This window comes from Electrona antarctica (genome assembly GCF_951216825.1).
Source record: "Electrona antarctica genome assembly, chromosome: 4".
Taxonomy (NCBI): Eukaryota; Metazoa; Chordata; class Actinopteri; order Myctophiformes; family Myctophidae; genus Electrona; species Electrona antarctica.
In genome coordinates, this window is record NC_136809.1 from 32157791 (window position 1) to 32170363 (window position 12573).

Consider the following 12573-nt stretch of genomic DNA (forward strand, 5'->3'; position numbering starts at 1 on the left):
GCCTGTGTGCACGTTTAAGTGGATACGTGCGTGCGTGTTTAAGTGCATGTACATGCGCATGTGTGTGCGTGCTTGTCATTGAGTCGGCATGAACCAAAGGCTGTAACATGACTGCTTTTATGTATGTAATGACGATGATGCAACCGAGACAGGAAAGAAGAAGGAAACGTTGTGAAAATGTGTGACCAAGTCCATTGTAAGACATCTAGACCTTTGTTCAAAGTATGCAGAAGTCACACATCCTCGATCTCCAGCCAGAACTGGACAAGCCACCTGCAGCTCGTTGTCATCATGAGAAATGTCTACATTTACTGTTTGCTTTCTGGTGAGTGACCTCTGCTTGTTTTCATGTGTCTCTCTGCCTGTGTGGTTGTCTCTGTCTCTGAGTGTCTGTATGATGTTATAAATGTCTCCACTGTTGTTGAGACAAAAACAATTGTCAATAAGAGTTGAGACGAAGAACCATTTAAGCCTATCATTTTTTTCTGACTCCTCCCCAAAAAGTCCTATCTGTCCTGACCGCGAGTGCGGAATGGCAACTGCGAGTGCGGAATGGCCTTCGCGTTTGAGTAAATGGTCACGCCCTTCCTAAGTGCAGTTTTAGACCGTGACGGAGGGGGCGCGGTCTCAAGCAAACTTGAGCCAAGAGAGACATTGCGAGTTGCCGTGTTGATTATTGCGATGTTCGCTTAGCCGACTCAGTCCCGCCGGGTTGCGCCCCGATATGGACAGAATAGTAAATCATGTTCTGGCGAGAGCGTTTCCTCCCGACTCCCACTCAAAGTGGCTACTGCCTACTGGCCAATCACAGCGCGTCCTTACTCAAACGCGATGGCCATTCCGCACTCGCGTCCTAACCCCTTATCCATAATTTATACATTATGGATAATTATTATGAACCTAGATGGTTCTTCGTCTCAACTGTTCATTTGTGTGTCCTCTACTAATGAGCTATCTGGCTCCTTGCTTACCTCTTGTATTGTAGTGTGGAGTATTGTGGAGACAACACCTCTCAACAACATAACTGGCCATGTTGGGGGGGAAGTGAATTTCACCTGCAAAGACTGGAATGTCTGGACCTCCACTGATTATCCAAAGTACTTCTGTAAAAATCCATGCAGAACAGATGGAGTCATTATCAAGGCAGAATTTGGTGAAACTGTAAGAAGTGATAGAATAAGGTTGACGAACTCAGGAAAAGGCTTATTTGTATCCATCACTAAACTCAGCAAGTTAGACTCTGGAACATACAAATGTGGACTGGATAGACCTGGCCTCTTGGATCCACACATAGAAGTGCATATTAATGTTCAAGACGGTAAGTCTGTGCTGAACTGTACGCCATGTTTACAGTTACACTGTATGTTAAAATATTGCCTGTGTTCTGTATTTTTATTCCACTGTATCTTGAAAACACACATTTCTGATATGTCAAAATAATACAAAATTATAACAAATACCGGACTTCTCATGCATTCTCAAACATGTTTCCATGCAGCTCCCGTTACAACAGTTAAGATGACCACTACTGCGTCTACACTTCAATGTCCTGTTTCTAGTACCATCTCTGTTGTATCCACAACAAACATGCTTCATGAATCCTCATCTTTAGGGGCTGGTATGTAGCCTTAAAACAAAAACAAAAGTATTCGTTGGTCCATGACACATTTCCCCATGTAGCTCACACCCATTTCCCAAACTATAGTTTCCACCGTGTTGCATTTTCTTAAAAACTCAGACCTCCAGAAAAAACAGGGTCAAAAAGCATTGATTATATGCAGACTAAAATCATTGATTTTGCGGGCAAAAAACATTGATTAAGCAAAGGAATATGCATTTAAATTGTGGGAATTTGCGAAATATGCGGTAACTTAAAAATATTCATTTTTATTTGCAGCCAGCCCATCAGACGCAGCGCACGCACGCACGCACGCACGCACGCACGCACGCACGCACGCACGCACGCACGCATGCACGCACGCACGCACGCACACACACACACACACACTGTTTTTTCACCGCAACACCATGGTTTGTTTTGCTTCGGTGTGTCAACATGAACTAATGGGTGAGGCGATGACTTTATGCGGAAAACTGCGGGGATTGTGAAATCAAGCGAGCCCTGCGTATTTCACACATTTTGCATGGAAATATGCGATTATTGCGGTGAATTATGCACCCCCACATAATGTGTGCCATTTGGCTGAAATGCAATTATGTGATTGCAAAGTTTTTTTGAGGGTCTAAAAACTCACTTCTAGTTCTCTGAAGTCATGTAATAAACATGTATCATACTGATTATAGCATAGACTAAAGAGAAAACTGTGGTCAACTGTGGTTGATGAAACGCACTATAGTAGGCTTTCCCCAATTCTGCTCACAAGTCGTGTTGCGACACGTGAGCAGAAAGGGAATAATACAAACACACAAAAGTTTATCTAACTCATTAATGATGTATTATCTCATCCAACTGATCTTCTATTAATCAGAATAATTTTGTATTACTACAGGGTCCACGGATATAACTCTAATTCGTGCATGCACGCATGCATGTCATTCTGTCTGCAAATGTATGATCCATCCGCCAAAGGCTGCTGATTCACTCAATTGTGTACACTTCTAGGTTGGCTTGTCATCGTCGGTGTCACTGTTGTGATAGCAGTGACAGTGGTGGCTCTACTGATATTCTGCAAAAAGAGAACCAGAAAACCACAACGTGAGTCACATATCTCCCTCAGCGTACATGTTCCAGTGGCTGTCCTCAGTGTCAGGAACCCTACTGAAGATGATGGAAAGGTGAGTATTATGACACTGTAATGTCTCATGGCACTTTTCACTGTAGGCCTGGCCCACCCGTTCTTCCACTTCGATGTCTCCCTTTTGACTGATACCTGTCCATTCAAACTCTAGACGGGCCCGCCCCAATGTTCTTAGTGCAGCCGCGCCAGGCAGCCCGAAAATTAAGGTCCTAACTGGCCCAAGGCCCCGCCTGGCCTTACCAATTCATTTTACACCCTACCTAGCCCGAAAACATCAATTCAAAAAGGGGAAAAAAGGTCCATACTGTATACTGTATGTGCATTCCCAGACCTGTTGTTTCAGCACAACCTTGTGGATATTGTAGTGAAATAATTCACTTAAGACAAAATAATGTTACAAAAATAATAACACTTTAGATAAATATACATAATAATTGTGTTAAGAGCTGTTTATGAACAGAGCATGCAGAAGCTGAAAGGCAACTGTGCTCTCATACCTGATGAAGACCCACAAGGGGTTGAAACGTTGTCATCCTTCTAATCTAATTAAATTCCTGTGGGACATACAAATAGTGTGCAGACTACTTCTCCTTCATGTATATTTTTGTTCAGCAGCTGAAAGTTTTTTTTTTTTTTAGAGATGTGCGTACTTTCCTTTGGATTCAGTGTTATAATACAAGACAGCACACAGATACTGTAGCGCCTACTACTGCTGCAATGCCATATTTTTTTTCTAACTCTAGCCAAAAATCGCTATGAGCATTATTCCCCTCAGATGGTACCAATCAGCTAAATGTGTTCATGCAAACAATGTGGGAAAGTGTAAGTGTATTAGTTTGTTCGTAGGATCCAAAGACATCACGAATCACGATAGTGCTAAAATGTGTTTATTCTATGGCAAAAGTAATACGTGTTTTTGCTTTTATTATTTCATTCCCTCTTTTTGATTTGCTTTACATTTCTGGGAAATGATTATTTGTTCCTAAATCCTTTCTCTCTTTCATTTTGAAACATATTTTAGTTGTTTATAATAACTATAACATACTCCCTAGACACATACAAGATGTGAAGAGCAATCGACCACTGTTGATCCAACCTCCGACATCTATGCCAATGTTAACATCAACCAGGAACCTTCAGATTCAGATCCAACCTCCGACATCTATGCCAATGTTAACATCAACCAGGAACCTTCAGATTCAGATCCAACCTCCGACATCTATGCCAATGTTAACATCAACCAGGAACCTTCAGATTCAGATCCAACCTCCGACATCTATGCCAATGTTAACATCAACCAGGAACCTTCAGATTCAGATCCAACCTCCGACATCTATGCCAATTGTTAACATCAACCAGGAACCTTCAGATTCAGATCCAACCTCCAACATCTATGCCAATTGTTAACATCAACCAGGAACCTTCAGATTCAGATCCAACCTCAAACATCTATGCCAATTGTTAACATCAGCCAGGAACCTTCAGATTAAGATTCTTACATCAACCAGGATCATTCCGATTCAGATTCTTACATTGTGGTATACTGAGTCACTTTCTGTGCTGATTTGCATGAGATACCAAAATGTCTAAAGCTCTTCACTGGTGCAAATTATCAGTCAATTTCTTTTGATGACCCCCCTGTTGAAGACCCCTGCCTATTTTTTAATGATTGATTAACCTGTCTATGTATTGAGTTATCATGTAGATATTACATAGAAGTGGCATTACTGTGAATATATGGTATCTATTATGTTAATTAATTCACATCATGAGTCTTGGTAGAGTTTGCTGGTATGTTTTTTGTGACGCTGTAATATGATCAAGTAGGGTGTTAATTTAGGGGAAAAAATAGTTAAAATATATGGAGATAAGGGGCTTCTGGCTGACAGTAACGATATGTTTATTTGACCAGTAGTATCTATACTACTAGTAGAAATCAGAGCGAATAATTTAATCTTAAAAATAGGGACTTCTTCAAGTATCTCCAAATCCGACACTTTTTGGAAAGTCAGAGGAGAGAGGGGAAACTACGTTTTGAAATGACAGAAATTGAAAAGTTATTTATTAGCCCCGATGGCAGGAAGGGTCATATTTCAGATATATATCATATACTGACTAATATTGGTACCTCCTCCTATGACTCACTGAAACAAGTATATGGGAGGAGGATATTGGGGTGACGTTTGACCCAGAAGAATGGATCTTCATCTGTAACAAGATATTTCCTAAATGTACCTCTATAAACATCCATGAATTAAATTTCAAATTCTTTCACAGAACGTATTACACACCTCTCCGTCTTCATAATATGTTTCCCAACGCCTCAGTACTTTGCTTCAAGTGTCATAAGGAAGTAGGTACTATTATGCATGTCTTCTGGAAGTGTGATCTAATTCAGCAATACTGGAAGAAGGTCCATTTTCACACTCAGAAAATCCTAGGCAAGGTCCTTAATTTTACTCCCAGCCTATATTTATTGCATTATGACAGTGGTTTGACCTTGGACCCTGGCTCCACCCGTTTATTAGACATGTTGACATATCTTGCTAAAAAATGTGTTCTGTTATTGTGGTCCAACCCCCAAGTACCCTCAGCTAAAATGTGGCTTACCCAAGCCTCTACTTTCTTGCCTTTGGAGAAACTCACCTATGAAACTCACCTATCCCCCCCCCCCCCGCCCCCCCCTTTTTCCCCCTCACTGTATATATTTCTTTTCCCTTTTTACCTCCTTTATGATGAATTCCTGTTCTGTCTATAGAAGTGTCTATTTGTACGTCTCTAAATGTTTTGATGATTTGAACATGGTGGACCCTATTGGAAACAAGTGTAATGCTTAATTGGGTCGTCCACTCACAGTTAACAGCCTTTGTACTGAGTTTGTGCTTGAAATGTACTGTAATTCTGCAAACTGTTAATAAATTCTTCAATCAATCAATCAATCAGACCTTCACCAAAAGACAGACACATTTTGGAGCATGCGGTCACCCCTATTGAACTACAGTATAGGAAATGTGGATGCCATAGAAGAGAACAAATGAGAATGTCCCACTACGCTACTGGATGGTAACCGTTATCTTTATTTTGAACGGTGCAAAAACATAAACAAAACAAAAATGTATTTCTGTTAACACAACCCAAGGACCCCCCCCCCCCCCCCCCTCTTTATTTGATTTTCTTTTTTCTTTTCTTTTCACTTTTCTTCTTTCATTTTCTTACGCTGATTTAAATGTTGTCCAGATTTGTTTTGGCATACTATGACCCAATATTGGGATAGAAGACACTTGATTCATGCACAACGTACTGTATGCTGTCAAAATGTTAAAAAAAAATCAATACAAATTATAAATTATAAAAAAAGAAATCAGGGCACAACTGGACAAGATGAATCAAGATGGACAAGCTCATCAGAGACCAGAAAGACTTCAGATCTGACAAGGTGTACTTCTGGGGGAACCAACCTAAACGTGGATGTTTTCGCCAACCCTCTCAAAGCCAACCCAGGGAAGAAAAGACGGGTGTGATTCAACTTGACTGGCAGCAAGGATGAGCTACACCAGCCCACAACACCACCACCTCACCAACAACCGAGGGCTTATTTTTTAGATGAGGAATAGACGGTCTTACTAGCATGGGAGCGTTGGGAGCGTCTTTTGCACCACAGTATGCCTGTCCGTTTATAGGATTGTAAGATGAAAATGTATTTGACGTTGTAAAAATAACCTTTTAGAGAGAACATTAAAATGTATTGTTGATTCATCGATGACATTTCTCTCTCATTCAGAGGTAACCAAATCGATCTGCTAGAGTTTCATAAGTACCTTAATAACACTATATAATATATTAAACATTAAATTAACAATAGAGTAGGCCTACTCTAGAGACATTTATAGGGCATGTCATGTGATCTACCTGCACAGCCTTTGTGATCTACAGGTAGATCACAATCTACCTTTTGGGCACCCCTGTAATTTAGCTATTCCCTCTAGTTTGTCTTACAGTAGAACGCATCTGGGAAAATATTATTTGTTTATCTTATATATATATATATATATATATATATATATATATATATATATATATATGTCTTTTGACTGGTGACTTTTTCACGTCCACCAGTGACATCATCGTTAGGCAAGATTATTTTTACAAAAATGTTAAGATTATCATGAGAACGATGGCTTCCATTTTCGCAGGACTTTTCAGGACTAGAAAGCCTGCAGTTTCTATTAGCTTGGATTCCCCATCGATGATGTCACTGGTGGACGGATTTCTGAACTGCCCACAGCCCTCTTATGAGACACAGACTGAGTAGAAAAAAATGGTGGTGTTTTATCATGAACATTAGTGAAAAGTGAGCACCAATTATAATAGATGTTGAAAAGTGGTGAAGTGGTCCTTTAACGTTTACATCAACCAGGATGCTTCAGATTCAACTTACATTATGGTATACTTGTGTTTTCCAGTATAGGTCAGTTTCCCAGTTAGCTTCCTTGTGTTTACTCTTTAATTTCGTATTAAAGATACTTGGATTTGGGCCGGGCAGCTAGTGTAGCGGTCCAGGCTAGGCTGCTAAGCCAGCCTGCCGGCGTGTTGCGGGTTCGACTCCTGATCCCGATGACCTTTGCCGCGTGTCACCCCCCATCTCTCTCCCCATTTCCTGTCACCATACTATACACTGTCCAATAAAGGCAGAAAAAGCCCCAAAATATATCTTTAACAACAAAAGATATATGATTTAGGATAGGATTTGGACTTGTTTCTGTACTTGGGTAGTTGGGTCCTACACTTCTGTCTCACACCTAGAGTAAACACATTTCACTCAATCTGAAACTTCAGGGGAAACATAATATTCTGCTGACAATGCTGAATGATGTACAGTATTGCATTTTAAACTAAACTGTGCCTGTTTGAGCAGCAGCTTGAGGAAGGAGATTTCTCACACGTTCCTGTTAGTGCCAATTTGTCTCAACCAGGTTTTCACCTTTTTGCTTGTGACGTGCAGCCACTTCACTGTCAGTCACTCACACCTACGTTTGGAGTTGAGAGGGCTGTGTTTGAGGGGCAAACTCATAGAACTGCAGCCCAACAGCATCCACAAAGAAAGAAACAAGGAGGAGTGAACTGACACATTCTGGATGTCCTGTGTTGTGAAGGAAACTGTACTCACTATGTGTAGAAAATCCTGACCTGCTTTGGATTATGTCTTTGCCATAGGAATAATAAAATCAAAACAACATTCCAGTCTAACAAACAGACATTGTGCAGACATTCTCAGAACAGCTACCACGAGCAATGCCCAGATATGAAAAGAATGCAGACTCAAAGTTTTTTCACCCACACACTGTATACTGAACAGTGCATAAAAATGCAGGTATAACGTCAGGACATAGTTGCAGAGATGCAAATCGCCTGCATCCTGCATCCTTGAGTCACTAAATTGAGAAAGGATAATGCCACACTTTGGACTTGGAACTGATCACAGATCAGACACTGAAGTTACACAAATAGTCTACTGTATGTCAGAGTAGCACACATAAGATAGCACATTGTTCCTATATGGCCACCAGGGAAATAATTATTATATGCAAACACATAACCACAGACAAAGTGCACATGCCCCATGCACAATACCTTTCACATTAGTATTATTGTCACATTATAGAACAATGATCTAACAGAAATAATCAGAGTCAGCTATGCAGAATAAAAATACAATATTAAAATGCAATAGTAAAAAGACAAGACAAGAAGTTACAGTGTTTGATGTCAAACTCCTTGTTTAAACCATGAGAAGCCATTGAGTTTATAATAATAATAATAATAATAATAATAATTATTATTATTATTGTATTTACCGCGGTAATGAACCAGACACCGTGGTATGCTCACACCGCAAGCTTTGTGAGCTTGTGGATAGGCTTGTAGCTGATGTATATACTGGTTAAAATGATTGTGATGCAATATCCAGTGTTTTATGTCATGTTAATGTGTCCATCAGAGGGTGCTGCTGATGTAACTCAATTATGCACAGTTCTAGGTTGGCATGTCAGTGTAGCGGTTGTGTTAGTGGTGACTGTGTTGGCTCTGCTGATCCACATAATAAGGCTCAGAAAATGATGTGAATGTGAGACATCAACAGTTCAGGATGGCAATTTTAAGAACGCCATATTAGTATAAGCCTAAAGCTGAAAAATAGCAGTTCTACACTGGCACGCATGCTGGGTATGAATCAGGCATAACTATATCCAATCCCTAAACATAACTTCTTTAAGAATGTTTAATTCTCCAATGCTACAATACTTGTAGAATTGTAGAACGTGGGGACGTTTGGTAGTATACTTGACAGACACAGTAGACTGTTGACCAGAGGTGGAAGAGGCACTCAGATGTTTTAGTAGCAATGTCAAAATACTCTGTTACAGGTACAAGTAATGTTTGTATAATATTCAAATCAAAATTGTACTTGAGTACAAGTTTAAAAAGTAATGGTATCAAAATATCCGTAACAAGGTAAGGACATTTTTCACAAATTAACAAATGTTTTCAAAATAAATCAATCTACAAGCTCACAATCATATTCATATTCATAATCATTAGACAATCATGTTTTGCATCCTCAGTGCCAGGAAGTGCAAGAACCCCACTACAGATGATGAAGAGGTGAGTATTATGACAGTTTTCTGGTGATTCTTCATTGTTCTTTGCTCTGGTGTAACTGACCAAGGTACCATGCAACGCAAATAGAAATGCAAATCAGAAAGCCACTGATAGCAAATATGGATGCTGATCAATATAGCTTCCCATGGCTGACAGTTACGAGGGGCTAAATGCAGAGGACAAACACTGGGTAGCCTATGTGCAAATGTACTTGACCCGGCTGCATTTGACACGATTGATCATTCAATTTGAATACGTCTGGAGCACTGGATAGGTTTGTCTGGTATGGCCCTGTCCTGGTTTTCCTCCTACCTAACAAACAGAAGTTATTTTGTCAGTCTAGCTGAGTTTGACTCAGACAAACACATCGGTTCTGGTATTCTACAGGGCTCGATTCTTGGTCCTCTATTGTTCTCCCTGTACCCTGTACATTCCGTTGGGAGAACTTATTACCATACCATAGAAATTTTCATTTCTATGCTGATGATACCCAACTATATCTTTCTGTAGCTCCAGATGATCCCTGTGCTTTAGACCCGTTGTTGACCTGTCTGTCTAGCATCAAATGCTGGATGAGTGAGAACTTTCTCAAGCTAAATGAGGATAAGACGAAGTTCTCATAATCGGTTCTAGTGAGCAGAAATAATCAATAATAAGCATACTTGGCAACCTGACTGTAGAGAGTAACAGTACAGTAAAGAACCTGGGGGGTATTATTGATTCTGAATTGAATTTTAATTCACACATTAATCATGTTATCAAGATTGCCTTTTTTCAATATTGAATCAGAGCCTATTTGTCATTGGATGATGCAGAAACGCTAATCCACGCCTTTGTTTTGTCTCGGCTTGATTACTGCAATGCACTTTTTTCTGGACTGACTAAGAAAACAATTGACAGATTACAACTTGTCCAAAATGCGGCAGCCAGAGTTTTAACTAAAACTATGATGAGAGAACAGTAGTACTCCAGTTTTAGCTTCACTGCATTGGCTTCCGGTTGTTTTTAGGATTGATTTAAAACATATTTTACTTGTTTATAAAGCTCTCAATGATCTCGCACCTTCCTACCTACATGACTGCATGCCTAAATATGTCCCAAACCGCCCCCTAAGGTCTTCCACTGCTGGCCTGCTCGCTTTGCCTAAAAATGAGTACAAAAAAATACAGTGAAGCAGCTTTTTTCTTCCACGGGTCGACGGCGTGGAACAAACTCCCACTGTACCTTCGACATTTTTAAAGCACAGCTCAAGACCCACTTCTACACTCTTGCTTTTAATTGATCTTTTACATTTTTTGTTATTCATGTCCTCACTGTATTGCATTACTGCTATTATTTTTAATGTTTTATGCCTTGCTTTTCTTTTCTTTCTTTCTCCATTGCTCTGTAAAGCACTTTGAGCTGCATTTCATGTCATGAAAGGTGCTATACAAATATAGTTTTATTATTATTATTACCCATTGTGGTATAGCAAATGTACTGCAAAGTTTTTCCTCCCTGTGTCACAATTTACAGTAGTCAAAGCACACCCTCTGACCTCAATATACATAATCAGGTTAATCACATACAGTAACAAGCACTTATTGAACCATGGCAAGAAGAAACCAATATCAATATCTTATTTGTGGTTTAGTCAAGCAGATATTCAAACTCATGAATAATGCAACATTATAGTGCCTCATATCAAAGAGAATCCTGTGTCTGCCTCCCACTACATCCATTTCACCAGCAGAGGCAAATCACATGCAGTATTTTTCACAATAATATTCCAAATTAATGTGTTTTTTTCATATTTTCGCTACACAGTTTTTAATGTACTGTTATGGACCTGCATGGGGACATGAGGAATAACCTCATGATCCTGCATCCCATTTTGAATACAATTGGCTGAAAAGCATGGATTAGCTTGCCTTTTGAGCACATGAAATAATATGATATGAGACAGGCAAACATATTTGTGCAACATATTTAGAAGACTTTAGAAGACAACATCTTCAACATAGAAGCCAACATCTTCGTCCAAACGCCTCAGGAGCAAGACAGCTGTAGCGAATACTATTTTTTTTTTTTTTAAAGATATTTTTTTGCGGCTTACGCCTTTTATTGGTTTTTGAAGGGACAGACAGTAGGCTGACAGGAAACGGGAGAGAGATGGGGGAAGACATGCAGTAAAGGCCGTGTCGGGCTCGGGAGTCGAACCCGCGGCACACTGCGACTGGATTACCAGTCGGGTGCCCAGACGGTTACACCACCGCCTGGGCCTAGCGAATACTATTAATAATGTGTGTGTGTGTGATAGATTCAGTGGTGTCAATGTCATGACAGTAACTATTATTTACAGTAGTCTATTTGCAATACTTGAGGAATTTGAGGATTTGAGGAATGGGAATTTCACTGACGAGAAGTTTCTTTGAGATTGCTACAGTAGGTAGATAGCTGTGCCAATGAATACAAATTATCATCAGGGATCCCTTTGGCCGTTTGGGGCATTTTAGTATCTTGGTTTGGATGCAAATCGACACAGAATGGGTCAGGGGGCATTACAGTAATGCAAGTTGGATCTGAAGTATCCTGGTGGCTGTAATGGTTAACATTAGCATAGATGCTGGAGGTTGGGTCGGCCTTGTTGACGGTGGTGTAGACTGGAGACATGGTGAGACAGGCGGTCTCTGTTGATTGGTCTTCACCTCTTGTTTCTTCATTTGTATGTGTCTACTCACAGTACACAGTAGGAGGAAGAAGTATGTCATAGAAAAATGCAATGTTTAAAAAGTTGAAAGACAGATACTGAGATACGTAGCCTATCTGAGATACTGAGATGAACGATCAATTCGGCAGATCTGTTCTGCTGTGAGAAAGTGTAGACTTTTTAGATGTTTCTTTGTGTGCTGATATTGTCCTTCTAATGTATGAGTGCACTGTTTTTTCTTCCGATTACAATTAGCCAACTTCGTTTTTAAAATATAAAAAAAAATGTCACGATCATAACTCTGTAATACTGTAATACTGTATTTCTGTAAACCAAATTAGTCAAAGCCTATAGCTAGCTGCTAAAATTAAAATGTTACATTTAGGTGAACACTGTCATTATTGATCGAATACCCTTTTGGTGGTCTGAAGAGCAGATGACAGCTTCCTGTCAACTTTTACTTCAATT

General features: G+C 39.8%; 1 long non-coding RNA gene across 1 annotated transcript; it reads left to right on the top strand.

The window, feature by feature from the left end:
• Window positions 1–1503: 1503 nt before the first annotated feature.
• LOC306921523 lies at window positions 1504–5358 on the top strand. The gene is made up of 3 exons (XR_013789785.1): window positions 1504–1618; window positions 2624–2796; window positions 3812–5358. It is a non-coding gene; the product is annotated as an uncharacterized lncRNA (long non-coding RNA).
• The last annotated feature ends 7215 nt before the right edge of the window (window positions 5359–12573 follow it).